At 38.5% G+C, this 13,321-nt stretch overlaps 1 non-coding gene across 1 annotated transcript; it reads right to left on the bottom strand.

Annotated features, from left to right (window-relative positions):
• Positions 1-212: 212 nt before the first annotated feature.
• LOC122305913 lies at positions 213-320 on the bottom strand. Its single transcript, XR_006241346.1, has one exon. It is a non-coding gene; the product is annotated as a small nucleolar RNA R71 (small nucleolar RNA).
• Between the last annotated feature and the right edge of the window lie 13,001 nt (positions 321-13,321).

Below are 13,321 nucleotides of genomic sequence, written 5' to 3'. Positions count from 1 at the left end.
CCCTATTTGCATATCAAAGAGTTTGAAGAAGTGTGTTCCACATTCATGGATAGAACATGCACTGATGAAGTCATAAGATTGAAACTGTTTCCATTTTCCTGAAAAGACAAGGCTAAGACATGGTTGAATTCCTTAAGACCAAGATCCATTGGGACTTGGCAAGAAATGCAAACTGAATTTTTAAAGAAGTTTTTTCCCATGCATAGAACCAATGCCTTGAAAAGACAGATCATGAATTTTGGCCAAAAGGATGTGGAAACATTTTATCATTGTTGGGAATGATTCAAAGACCTTTTAAATGCATGTCCTCATCATGGATATGAGAATTGGAGGGTCATTAGTTTTTTTTATGAGGGGTTGCAACCAAAAATGAGACAATTTGTGGAGACCATGTGTAATGGAGCATTTTTTAACAAAGAACCGGAGGAAGCTTTTGAATATTTTGATTATCTAGCTGAAAATGCACAATCATGGGATACATCTGATGTTCATGATAGGTCGGAAAGTTCAAGGACAATTTCAGGGGGTGGGAAATATAATCTTACAATTCGGGATGGAGAAATCACCCTAATTTCAGTTGGAGGGGTGAACAAGCTGCTTTACCTGCACCCAACATAGCTGGTCCTTCACAAATTGTACCCTACACTACCCCAGGAGGTCCAGGACCATCTCAATATGCCAACCACATGGTGCCAGCCCAGAAAAAGAACCTTGAAGACAATTTCCAGCAATTATCCACCAACTTCCAGCAGCTGTCCACCAATTTTCAGCAATTCATGCAAAGCCAAGCTGCTATCAATAGTCAAAATTCACAAGCCATTGCTGAGATTCGAGGGTCAGTCACAAGGTTGACTACAACCATGAGTGCTCAAGAGAAAGGGAAGTTCCCTGCACAATCTCAGCCTAATCCCCAAGGCCAAAACCACCAATTTCAAAGTGTGGCAGGAGATTCAAATGTCAAGCAAGTCAAGGCTATTACAACCTTGAGAAGTGGTAAGGTGATTGGCATTCCAGTTCAAGAGGTAGAAAAGAATGGTAACACTTCTAAACTTCCTTCTGAAAATGAGGCACATGATCCTTTGAAATCTGAAAGTGTCCCAAGCACTACACTTGCACCTTTTCCTCAAAGGTTAACCCCTTTGCACAAAGATAAGCATCACGCTGAAATTCTTGAAATTTTTAAGCAAGTTAGGATAAATATACCATTGTTAGATGCTATTCAACAGATTCCTACCTATGCTAAATTTTTAAAGGATTTATGAACCATAAAAAGAAAATTGAATGTGCAAAAGAAAGCTTTTCTTACTGAGCAGGTTAGTGCTATTATCCAAACCAACACTCCTCCCAAATACAAGGAGCCAGGATCCCCTACCATAGCTTGCATGATAGGGAGCTCAAAAATAGGCCAAGCATTATTAGACTTAGGTTCAGGTGTGAACTTATTGCCTTATAATGTTTATGTTCAGCTTGGATTGGGTGAGTTGAAATCTACTTCTATCACATTGCAGTTGGCTGATAGGCCTATTAAGATTCCTAGGGGTGTTGTGGAAGATGTTTTGGTTCAAGTAGACAAATTCTACTATCCAGTAGACTTTGTCGTACTCGACATGCAATTGACTAATCTTTGCAGGCAACTGCAAGAAGTTGAAGAAGTTCATGAAGTGACTTTGCTGGAAAATTTCATTGATGAAAATTCTGCACATTACTTTCAACTTATTGATTCTTTAGAGGAATTTGAAGAAGATTTGAAAATATTTGATAATAATTCATCTCTTGTTTCCTCAATAGGTCAGCAAGTTTTACCACCATGGAGGCCAAAATTTGAGCAACTTCCACCATTGACATCAACCCTCAAGCCTTCAGACGAGCAATCCCCAACTTTGGACTTCAAACCTCTTCCATTGGAGTTGAAGTATGCTTTCTTAGGACCACAAAGCACCTTCCCTGTGGTAATTTCTTCTCACTTAACAAGTGAACAAGAAGATAAATTGCTAGATGTGCTTAAGAAGCATAAAAAATCTATTGGTTGGACAATGGCTGATATAAAAGGTATAAGTCCCTTGGAGTGTACCCATAGGATTTATTTAGAAGATGATGCAAAGCCTTCTAGGGAAATGCAAAGAAGGTTGAATCCCACAATGAAGGAAGTGGTTAAAGGTGAGGTGTTGAAATTGCTTGATGTGGGTATCATTTACCCCATCTCGGATAGCAAGTGGGTAAGTCCTATTCATGTAGTTCCAAAAAAATCCAGGCTTACCATTGTTAAAAATGAACAAAATGAATCAATTTCTACGAGATTCCTACTGGTTGGCGCATGTGTATAGATTATAGGAAGTTGAATGCTGCCACTAGGAAAGATCATTTTCCTTTGCCTTTTCTTGATCAAGTGTTAGAGAAAGTTGCTGGACATGCCTTTTATTGTTTCTTAGATGAATTCTCCGATTACTATCAATTAGAAATAGCATTAGAGGATCAAGAAAAGACCAACTTTACTTGTCCTTTTGGTACATTTGCTTTTAGGAGAATGCCTTTTGGTTTATGCAATGCACCAGCAACTTTTCAAAGATGCATGCTTAGCATCTTTAGTGACATGATTGAGAACACTCTAGAAGTGTTTATGGATGATTTTTCTGTATTTGGTGATTCATTTGAGAGTTGTTTAACCAATTTACAAGCTGTTTTGGCCAGGTGTGAAGAGAAGCAATTGCTACTTAATTGGGAGAAGTGCCATTTCATGGTACAACATGGCATTGTTCTGGGACATATTGTTTCATCTAGAGGACTTGAAGTAGATAGAGCAAAAATTGAGTTGATTTCTAAACTTCCTACACCAAAGACTTTAGCTCTACTTCTAAGCCTCTATGTAAGCTATTGATGAATGATGTAAAATTTGATTGGACACCCGAGTGTCAAGAAGCTTTTTGTCGGCTTAAAACTTTACTAACCACTACTCCTATTCTTCAACCTCCTGATTGGTCACTTTCTTTTGAAATCATGTGTGATGCAAGTGATTTTGCTATAGGAGCTGTTCTTGGACAGCGTAGGAACAAACTTCCTTATGTCATTTACTATGCAAGTAAAACTTTGAATTTTGCTCAAAAAAATTATTCTACTACTGAAAAAGAATTACTTGCTGTGGTATTTACTTTAGAGAAGTTTCGTGCATATATTCTTGGTTCTCCTATAGTCATCTTTACTGACCATGCAGCTCTCAAGTATTTATTGACAAAGAAAGATGCAAAACCAAGGTTGATTAGATGGATACTTTTACTCCAGGAGTTCAATATTATCATCAAGGACAAGAAAGGAGTAGAGAATGTGGTAGCCGACCATTTGTCTAGGCTCACAGTGGCTGAAACTGAACAACCAACACCTGTTCTTGATTCTTTTCCTGATGGATATCTTATGTTAGTTGAAAATTTGCCTTGGTTTGCTGATATAGTAAATTTCTTGGTGACAGGACAAACACCACCTCATTGGAGCGCTCAAGATATACGGAAATTCATGCATGAGGTGAGATCGTTCTTTTACGATGATCCTTACCTTTTCAAGTATTGTTCAGATCAAATCATTAGGAAGTGTGTACCCAATGATGAAATTTCTGGTGTCTTAAATTTTTGCCATACAGAAGCTTGTGGTGGGCATTTTTCAGCCCACAAAATAGTGGCCAAAATTCTTCAAAGCGGATTTTATTGGCCAACCATGTTCAAGGATGCCTTTAGTTTTTGTAAAACTTGTGAACCTTATCCGAAATTAGGAGGAATCACTAGGAGAAATATGATGCCTATGCAACCCATACTAGTGATTGAAATTTTTGATTATTGGGGGATAGATTTTATGGGACCACTTCCTTCTTCTTATGGCTATTTATACATTTTGCTTGCTGTTGACTATGTTTCTAAGTGGGTTGAGGCAGTCCCTTGCAAATCTAATGATCATCAAGTTGTTTTAAAATTTTTGAAAGAAAACATTTTTGCAAGGTTTGGCATGCCTAAAGCCATAATCAGTGATAATGGCACCCACTTTTGTAACAAGCATTTCTCGGCCTTAATGAAGAAGTATGGTATCCATCACAAAATCTCTACTCCCTATCATCCTCAAACCAATGGACAAGCTGAACTAGCAAATAGGGAGATTAAAAACATTCTTGAAAAAACAGTTAACCCAAACAGGAAGGATTGGTCTTTGAGATTGTCTGATACCTTGTGGGCTTATAGAACAGCCTTTAAAACCATTTTGGGCATGTCTCCATATAGACTAGTGTATGGTAAGGCCTGCCATTTGCCTGTAGAGTTGGAACATAGAGTGTATTGGGCCATTAAGCAATGCAATTTTAACATTGATAAAGCTGGTTGTGTGAGAAAATTGTAGTTGTCTGAGTTGGATGAGTTGAGGAAGGATGCCTACAACAACTCTAAGTTGTCCAAAGAAAGAATGAAGAACTTCCATGACAAACACATCCAACGTAAGACTTTTGAGCCTAATCAAAAAGTGTTATTGTACAACACTCGGTTACACTTGTTCCCTGGTAAGTTAAGGTCTCGATGGAGTGGGCCTTATGTGGTACAAACTGTTTTTTCTCATGGTGCTATAGAGATAATGAATCCTCTCAATGGTAACATTTTTAAGGTTAATGGTCAAAGGCTCAAGCCTTTTATTTCTAACTTTGCACCTGAGGAATCTACTCTACATTTGTTTGATCCTAATTGATGGTTCTTGATCTATCCATCTCTTTTCATTGTTTTCTTTTGTTCTTCAGTTTTTATCTTTATTTTGGCTGCATTCCTTTCAAAGCTATCTAGGTACTTCCTTTTCCTCTTTCCTTCAGTTTTTCTTTGAATTTTCGGTTCTTCTGTTAGTTGTTTTGCCCCTTAACTACTCTCTTTGTATAAATTCTTTCATTTCTCTTGCATCATTGAGGAGAATGCTACAATCTAGTTGGGGGGTGGAAGAGAATTTATTTCTCTGTTTGCATGCCTTAGACATATTATGGTCCACTTAAAAAAAAAAAAAAAAAAAGGAGATTTGTTGAGGTCATGGAACAAGTGGAATGTAGTGCAAATAAGAGTATATGTCAAAAGAGGGATTTATCCATTTTATTTAGTTGTTAAACCAAGGGAAAGATGTTAAAAGTTTTGCTAAAACACACACAACACATACCCGGAAGGCCTAGAAAAGACTACATTAAGTCATTGTTGGTTGATTTACACTTCAATTGTTTGAGACTCTAATGAACCATATCCTAATGGCTTAGGAAGAAATCTGAAATGAATTAAATGAGAAAAGGGACAAGCCAAGGATCAAAAAAAAAAAAAAAAAGAGAGAGAGAGAAGAATCCTTTAGGTAGACTAGGTAAGGGTTGACTTGTGAAAGTGTGGGTAGGCGCACATTCATAGGTCCGATTCCCCCACTAGGAAATCTAAAAACATAAATTACATCTGTGTAGTGGAAAAGACTGCCTACTACCGGGGTCCTTATAAAAAAAAAGAAAGAAGTAGGTGCCTTACAAAGTGTAATAGCGTGAAAGCTGCCACTGCAATGGTTTTGAATTAGAGTAAGACCATGTTGTTTTCTCAGATTGGTTGTTGTGATTGAAACTGTTAATGTCTCTTGGTAGTCGATCTTGGAATTTTAACCCCCTTTCCATGCACTTGAAAGAAAGCAAGCTTTGTTACATGAAATCCGCTTGGTTGATTAACTAAACGGTGTATAAATCTCTTAGTTGATACAAAATTCAGATTAATCTATCTCCAGTGTTCTTAAACTCAACAAGTCTATTTCATGGCATGTGATTCTCGAACTTCTTTTGAAATTGTAGTTGGAAATCTCACCTTTGCATGAATTCATTCACTTTATTTGCTAGAGTCTAGGAAAAAGCTAGTTGGGGGGTGTGATAAAGGGTTAGAATTGCATAATTAAGTTGTTTAAATGAGTGATTTATTTTATCAAATAAGAATTGAACACTTAATTATGCATCAAATTCTAATATTGAATGTCAAATTAATTGATGCCAATATTTTTGCACATCAAAGTCTCATATTTGCCCTTGAAATACTTAAACTATAATATCATTTCATTTATATATTGTAGGGCATTTATGGAAGGAAAGAAAGAATGGGACCTATGAGAAAATAGAGAAGTTAATTATGGTTTTATGGAATCTTATCTAATAGAGATCAAATGCAGCATCATTCGGATCACACCAACTCACACATGAAGAAAGAAAATCACATGGACAGCAACCAGTCACTCGGGCACCACATGGACAGCACACAGCCGGACTCACACATGCAAACATGCAGACCATTCACACATGCAGCAAACATACAGACCATTCACGCATGCAGTAAACATGCAAACCAGTAAACATACAGCAGCAGAAAGGTACTCGGACGTTACAGCAGACAGCAGCCTTCGGACACCACTCACACCAGCTCACACACGCTGTACAGCAGTAGAAAGACACCCATTCACACATGCAGAAAAGTGCAATACACATGCAGACTAGCAGAGCATTCAGACTCAAACATGCAACACACACATGCAGAAAAGTGACACACTCACTCACTCGAATGTGCAGCAGCTGCTACAGCAGGAGAAGAAATGGATGTAGCACATGCAACATCATTTGGACCAGTTCACACATGCAGTAGACTCACACACGCAGCACGTTACAACAGAAAGCAGCTTTCGGACAGAACACCAGCTCACACACGCAGCACATTATAGCAGACAGCAGCCTTCGGACAGCAGCACACCACACGTGCTGACCCTTGCAAGATAAATAGAACCAAGCACATGGCTGGAAGACAAGCTGTTCACTTCACCTTTCTTGCTTCTGCACATGGAAGTTGAACGTGCAGTAGCAGAGTTTTTTTTTTATTTCTTTTTCTTTTTCATGTGGACGGGAAGCAGCAGCAGGAGATTAGCTATTTAGCTGGAAGCAGCAGCAGAGAGGAGGGGAGCTTTTGCTTTTACTTTTCTTTCGTTTCAGACGCTAAGGAGTAGAGTAGTCCAGAGTTTTTATTTCATTGCTTTTTCCGTTTGAGAGAAGGCAGTTTGTTTTAGTTTTTATTCATTCCTTTTGTTTTTGCTCGGCTGTTTTTTTTTTTTTGTGGTCTTTTCATTTATGCTAGACCTCATTGCTGCTGGTTTACATTTATTGTATTCTGCTTTTCTTTTTTTTTTATAGTTCTAGACCTCGTTGAGGAATTCGGCAACATTTTATTTTTTCTTTCCTGTTAGTTTAGACCTTGGCGGCTAGGAGGGAGCTTTGGTTTTTACCTTTTCGTTTAGACGCTAGGCAGTTTTTAATTTGAGGAGTCGAATCCATTTTTTTTTTATTTGTTCTTAGTTTAGATCATTGTTCAGTTGGGAGTATATTATTTCTTTGAATTTTTCTTTTACATTTCAGACGGAAGGCCCCTCTCTCTCTCTCTCTCTCTCTCTCTCTCTCTCTCTCTCTCTCTCTCTCTCTCTCTCTCGGGTTTCATTGTTCTTTTGGCTATTTTCGTCGTTACTTTAGAGACGCAGGGGAGACGGTGGCCTTGCGGCGCTGGTTTCATTTTTTTTGCTTTACGTTGTAGTGTTTTTCAGTTGTTATTTCAGAGGACTCATTTTCAGTTTTATTATTTTTTTAGTTGCCCAGTTTTCTCTCCTAAAGTTCTTAGTTGAGTTGGCGTGGAGCTTGTGGTTTTATTTATTTATTTTTATTTCTTCTCACAGATTTTTTTTATGGCTTTGCTTAGATTAATCTTTGTTGTTAGAATTATCATGTGTAGCTAATTTTTGAAGCTTGGGTTGTGGAACGGAGCTTGATTTGTTTTGGATTCTAGATCGATGCAATATTTTGTTGTTAATTGTTGATTTTACTATGTTACTAGTCAGATTTTAAATTGAAAATAGATTGCAGCTCTTGCTCTTGTTTTGTTGTTGACGTAAGGCACAACAAAAGCTTGAAAACTATCAAAGCCTCTCTCAGTTGTTCGTTAATGTGTGTTTGACTAGTAAAGTAGAGAATCCATTAGGAAAATATTGCAAAACTTGAGCTTAAATTTGTATCTTCCGATTAGCAATGCCTTGATTGAATTGTTAATCGAGAAAATTATCTAGAATCTGAAATAAAGAGAGTCTCATACCCAACCCAAGTGTTCATTAATTTTTTTTTTTAAGAAACTCTAATTTCAACTTCGATTATCTTTTTGCATTGCATTTCAATTTTATTTTCATCACTCATACTTGATTCATTTGTTACTCACAAATCTCTTATACGCTTTGATAACCCATTGTCCCTGTGGAATACGATTCTGGACTTATCCTTGATACAACTTGACACTTCTACACTTGGAAGCACATTCGACCATGAGTTAGAGCACCAGATTGATTTCGTGCCTGGGGCTGCTATTCCAAACCGACCAGCTTATAGAAGTAATCGAGATGAGACAAAGAAGCTTCAGAGGCAAGTTGAGGATTTGATGAGCAAGGGGTACGTGAGGGAGAGCATGAGCCCATGTGCAGTACCAGTGCTTCTAGTGCCTAAGAAGGATGGGACGTAGTGGATATGCATTGATTGCAGGGCGGTTAATAATATCACGGTAAAGTATCGCCATCCCATTCCTAGATTAGATGATATGCTAGATGAATTGCATGGCTCATGTATTTTCAGTAAAATTGATCTTAAAAGTGGGTACCATTAAATTAGAATGAAAGAGGGTGATGAATGGAAAACTGCTTTTAAGACTAAGTATGGGCTTTATGAATGGTTGGTTATGCCATTTGGACTTACAAATGCGCCCAGTACTTTCATGAGATTAATGAACCATGTCCTACGTGCATTCATAGGCAAGTTTGTGGTTGTGTACTTTGATGATATCCTAGTGTACAACAAGGACTTAAATGAGCATATTGAGCATTTGAGATATGTGTTTAATGTGTTGAGATGTGAAAAGTTGTATGCTAATTTCAAGAAATGTACCTTTTGTATGGAGGAAGTTGTTTTTCTTGGTTATGTTGTTAGTACAAAGGGTATTGAAGTGGATGAAGAGAAAGTCAAGGCCATTAAGGAGTGGTCAACACCAAAGAGCGTCACTGAGGTAAGAAGCTTTCATGGTTTAGCTAGCTTTTATCGGCGTTTCGTTAAAGATTTTAGCACCATTGCTGCACCACTCACTGAAGTCATTAAAAAGAATGTTGGGTTTCATTGGGGGGCTAATCAAGAGAATGCATTTGCCACTATTAAAGAAAGGTTGTGCTCTGCACCCGTGTTAGCATTACCAGATTTTAACAAAACTTTTGAGATTGAATGTGATGCCTCAGGAATAGGGATTGGAACCATTTTGATGCATGATAGGCGGCTGATTGCCTTCTTCAGTGAGAAGCTAAGTGGGGCATCCCTGAAGTACCCTACTTATGACAAAGAACTTTATGCTCTTGTTCTTGCATTAGAGACTTGGCAGCACTACTTGTGGCCTAGGGAATTTGTGATCCACACCGATCATGAATCGTTGAAGCATCTCAAGGGTCAAAGTAAGTTGAATAAGAGGCATGCTAGATGGATGGAATACATTGAGACCTTTCCATATGTCATCCGTTACAAGCAAGGTAAGGAGAATATTGTTGCTGATGCTTTATCACGGAGGTATGTACTTCTTACTTATATGAGTGCTAAAATGCTTGGGTTTGAATATGTGAAAGATATGTATGCCGATGATGTTGACTTTTCTGATGTGTATATGGCATGTGGTAAGGCGGCATTTGTTAAGTTTTACAAGCATGATGGTTACTTGTTTAAAGAAGATAAACTGTGTGTACCTAGTTGTTCTATACGTGAGTTATTGGTGCGTGAGGCACATGGCGGGGGATTAATGGGACACTTTGGTGTCAAGAAAACCTTAGACATATTGCATGAACATTTCTTTTGGCCTAAGATGAAAAGAGACATCAATCGCATTTGTAGCAGGTGCATCACATGTAGAAAGGCCAAATCTAAAGTTTTGCCACATGGGTTAAATACACCCTTACCCATTCCTAGTGAACCATGGGTAGACATATCTATGGACTTTGTTTTGGAGCTGCCTAGGACAAAAAGGGGTAGAGATTCTATTTTTGTGGTTATGGATAGATTTAGCAAGATGGCACATTTCATTCCATGCCATAAAATAGATGATGCCACAAGCATAGCTGACTTGTTTTTCAAAGAGATAGTGCGACTCCATGGTGTGCCCAAGAGCATTGTTTCTGATAGGGATGTTAAATTTCTTAGCTACTTTTGGAAGGTGTTGTGGGAAAAATTAGGTACTAAACTCTTATTTTCCACTACTTATCACCCACAGACTGATGGTCAGACTGAAGTAGTTAATAGGACTTTAACTCAGCTTTTACGCACTGTTGTTCATAAAAATTTAAAGACTTGGGAGGATTGTTTGCCATTTATAGAGTTTGCATATAATAGGACCATGCATACTACTACTTCATACTCTCCTTTTGAAATTGTTTATGGTTTTAATCCACTTACTCCTTTAGATTTGATGCCTTTGCCTATTGATGGCAGGAGTAGCTTAGATGGACAAAAGAATGCAGAGTTGGTGAAGTCACTTCATGAGAGGGTACGGTTTCAAATTGCCCAAAAGAATGAAAGGTTTGCTTCCCAAGCCAATAAAGGGCGACGGCGTGTCATCTTTGAACCAGGAGATTGGGTTTGGGTTCACATGCGCAAAGAAAGATTTCCAGCCCATAGACGGACTAAGTTGCATCCTCGAGGAGATGGACCTTTCCAAATTCTTGAGAAAATTAATGACAATGCATATAAAGTGGATCTTCCAAGTGAATATAAAGTTTCTGCTACCTTCAATGTTTCGGATCTTTCTCCTTTTGATGTAGGTGAAGATTCGAGGTCGGATCCTTTTGAGGAGAGGGGGAATGATGGGAACCAAGGTGGAGCTTTCCTTAAAGATCCCTTGCAAATTCCATATGGGCCAGTTACAAGATCAAGAGCCAAGAAGATCAAGGAAGCAATGCAAGGATTGGTGCAATCCACTTGGGATGAAGCTAGGAAGAGACCAACACTCAAGATGGGCTTAAAGGAAAAAGAACCAGTTTTGATCCACTTGATACAAGCTATGGAAGACATGACTTAAAGATTGGGCCTATTGTTGTTAAGGCTTTCAATTTGTTTAACGGTATTTTATTATTAGTTTAGAAGAAGTGGGCTTGAGGATGCTTGGCCCACGTATGTCTTATTTCTAATGGATTAGGGTTCTTTTTGGGAAGGCCTTGTATCTTTGGCCAGGGGTTTATTTGGAAAGTTATAATTTTATGTCTTACTAGGGTTTCAGAAGTAACTGTAGCGCGGCGTATGGCACTGTTCATGCTACAGTACCCGACGTATTGTTTACTTAGGGTTTTTGGGGATTGTATATTTAAACCACTTGTAACCTCATTTGAGAGACAGACTATATGGAATTGTCATTGAGAGTTGAGTTGTCTCCTCTTGTTCTTCTTGAACTTCTGAACTTATCAAAGGTAAATCAAAACCTTTGTGGTGTTCCTCCTTTGTAATCTAGGTTCTTGAGACGGGTTCTTCAATGGGTCTAGATTTTTATATAATCTAGGTTCTTTGAACGAGTTCTCATCCGGTCTAGATTCTCCATCCATATACCTGAGTTTAGCTTTCTTGGGGTTGTTTTTCCAATATTGTTGTTGGGTCTCAAAGCAAGTCTATTGGGGTTCGCATCAGAAACCAATGGTAAGGTGTATGTGGGCTTCAACTGAAAGAATGAGATAGAAGATGGGGTTTATTGCTGCTAATTCATGAGATGCTAGAAGTAAACTAGGAGGGTTAATGTGGGATGTAAATAGTGAAGTTTCCAATGGGGAAATGGTGCAAGAGGCATGGGCTTGGGGCCGATTTATTGCACTGCACATGAAGGTGCACCTAGGTGCCGACTTGCAGTGACATGGCCATTTGTATGGCTTTGCTTCATCAATTAACATTCCTTGGATCAAGATTAATCTTCTAATTAAATCTCAGAATGATGGAAAACAACAATGCAAGCAATAACGTCAAGATAAAAAGGGTGAGAAAGAATATTAAAAGATAAATTAATATCAAAATTTCGTCTAGAGATAAATATTCGTGTGGAAGTCGATTATTGCCCTTAATTCAAGTCATAAGCTTAACCGTGGCTAGATGTGAACCTTGGGAGATTGTTACACTTCTTGGGCTTGACCGAAACCAATGGTAAGGTGTATGTGGCCTTCAATTTCAAGAACGAAATAGAAGACAGGTGTGTGGGTGGCAATTCGTTGGATTCTATTACCGAACTAGGCCGGTTAATGTGGAGTGTGAGTAGTGGGATTTCTCTTGCGAAAATATTGCGAAATGCGAGGCTAGGGCCGATTTGTCGCAATGCACACGTAGGGGCAGCTAGGTGCTGATTTGCGGTGACTTGGTCATTTACCTGGCTTTCCTTCAATTGACATGTCTTGGATGAAGAACAATCCTCTAATTCAACCCAAGAATGATGAAAAACAACAATAAAAGCTACAAGGTTTAGGGAAAAAGGGTGAGAAAGAATATTAAAAGTTAAATTAAGCACAAAACATTGTTTAGAGATGAATAATCTTGTGTCTGTTGATTATTTCCCCTTAACTCTAGCTAGAAGCTTAAACATGGCTAGATGTGAACCTTGGGGGCTTTTCACACGTCTTGGGCTTGACAGAAACCAATGGTAAGGTGTATGTTGGCATCAACTGAAAGAATGAGATAGAAGACTGGGTTTATTGCTGCATATTCATCGGATGCCAAAAGTAAACTAGGAGGGATAATGTGGGATGTAAATAGTGTAGTTTCCAATGAGGAAATGGTGCAAGAGGCATGGGCTTGGGGCCGATTTATTGCAATGCACATGAAGGTGCACCTAGGTGCCGACTTGCAGTGACTTGGGCATTTGTATGGCTTTGCTTCATCAATTAACATGCTTTGGATCAAGACTAATCTTCTAATTAAATCTATGAATGACAAAAAACAACAATGAAAACAATAACGTCTAGATAAAAAAGGAGAGGGAATTGATAGGGAAATTAACCTCAAAACTTGGTTTGGAGATGAATAATCATGTGTAAATTGATTATTGCAATTGAGTCAGAAGCTTAACCATGGCTAGCTATGAACCTCGGGGGTTTCTTACACTTCTCGGGCTTGACGGAAACTGATGGTAACGTGTATGCGGGCATCAATTGGAAGAATGAAATATGAGACAGTTGTCTGGGAGCCAACTCGTCGGATGCTCTTACTGAACTAGACGGGTTAAGGTGGGGTGCA

Source organism: Carya illinoinensis, chromosome 3, assembly GCF_018687715.1.
Source record: "Carya illinoinensis cultivar Pawnee chromosome 3, C.illinoinensisPawnee_v1, whole genome shotgun sequence".
Classification (NCBI taxonomy): domain Eukaryota; kingdom Viridiplantae; phylum Streptophyta; class Magnoliopsida; order Fagales; family Juglandaceae; genus Carya; species Carya illinoinensis.
Note: the sequence above shows the minus strand (reverse complement) of the source record. Positions and strands in the feature narration are given on the sequence as shown.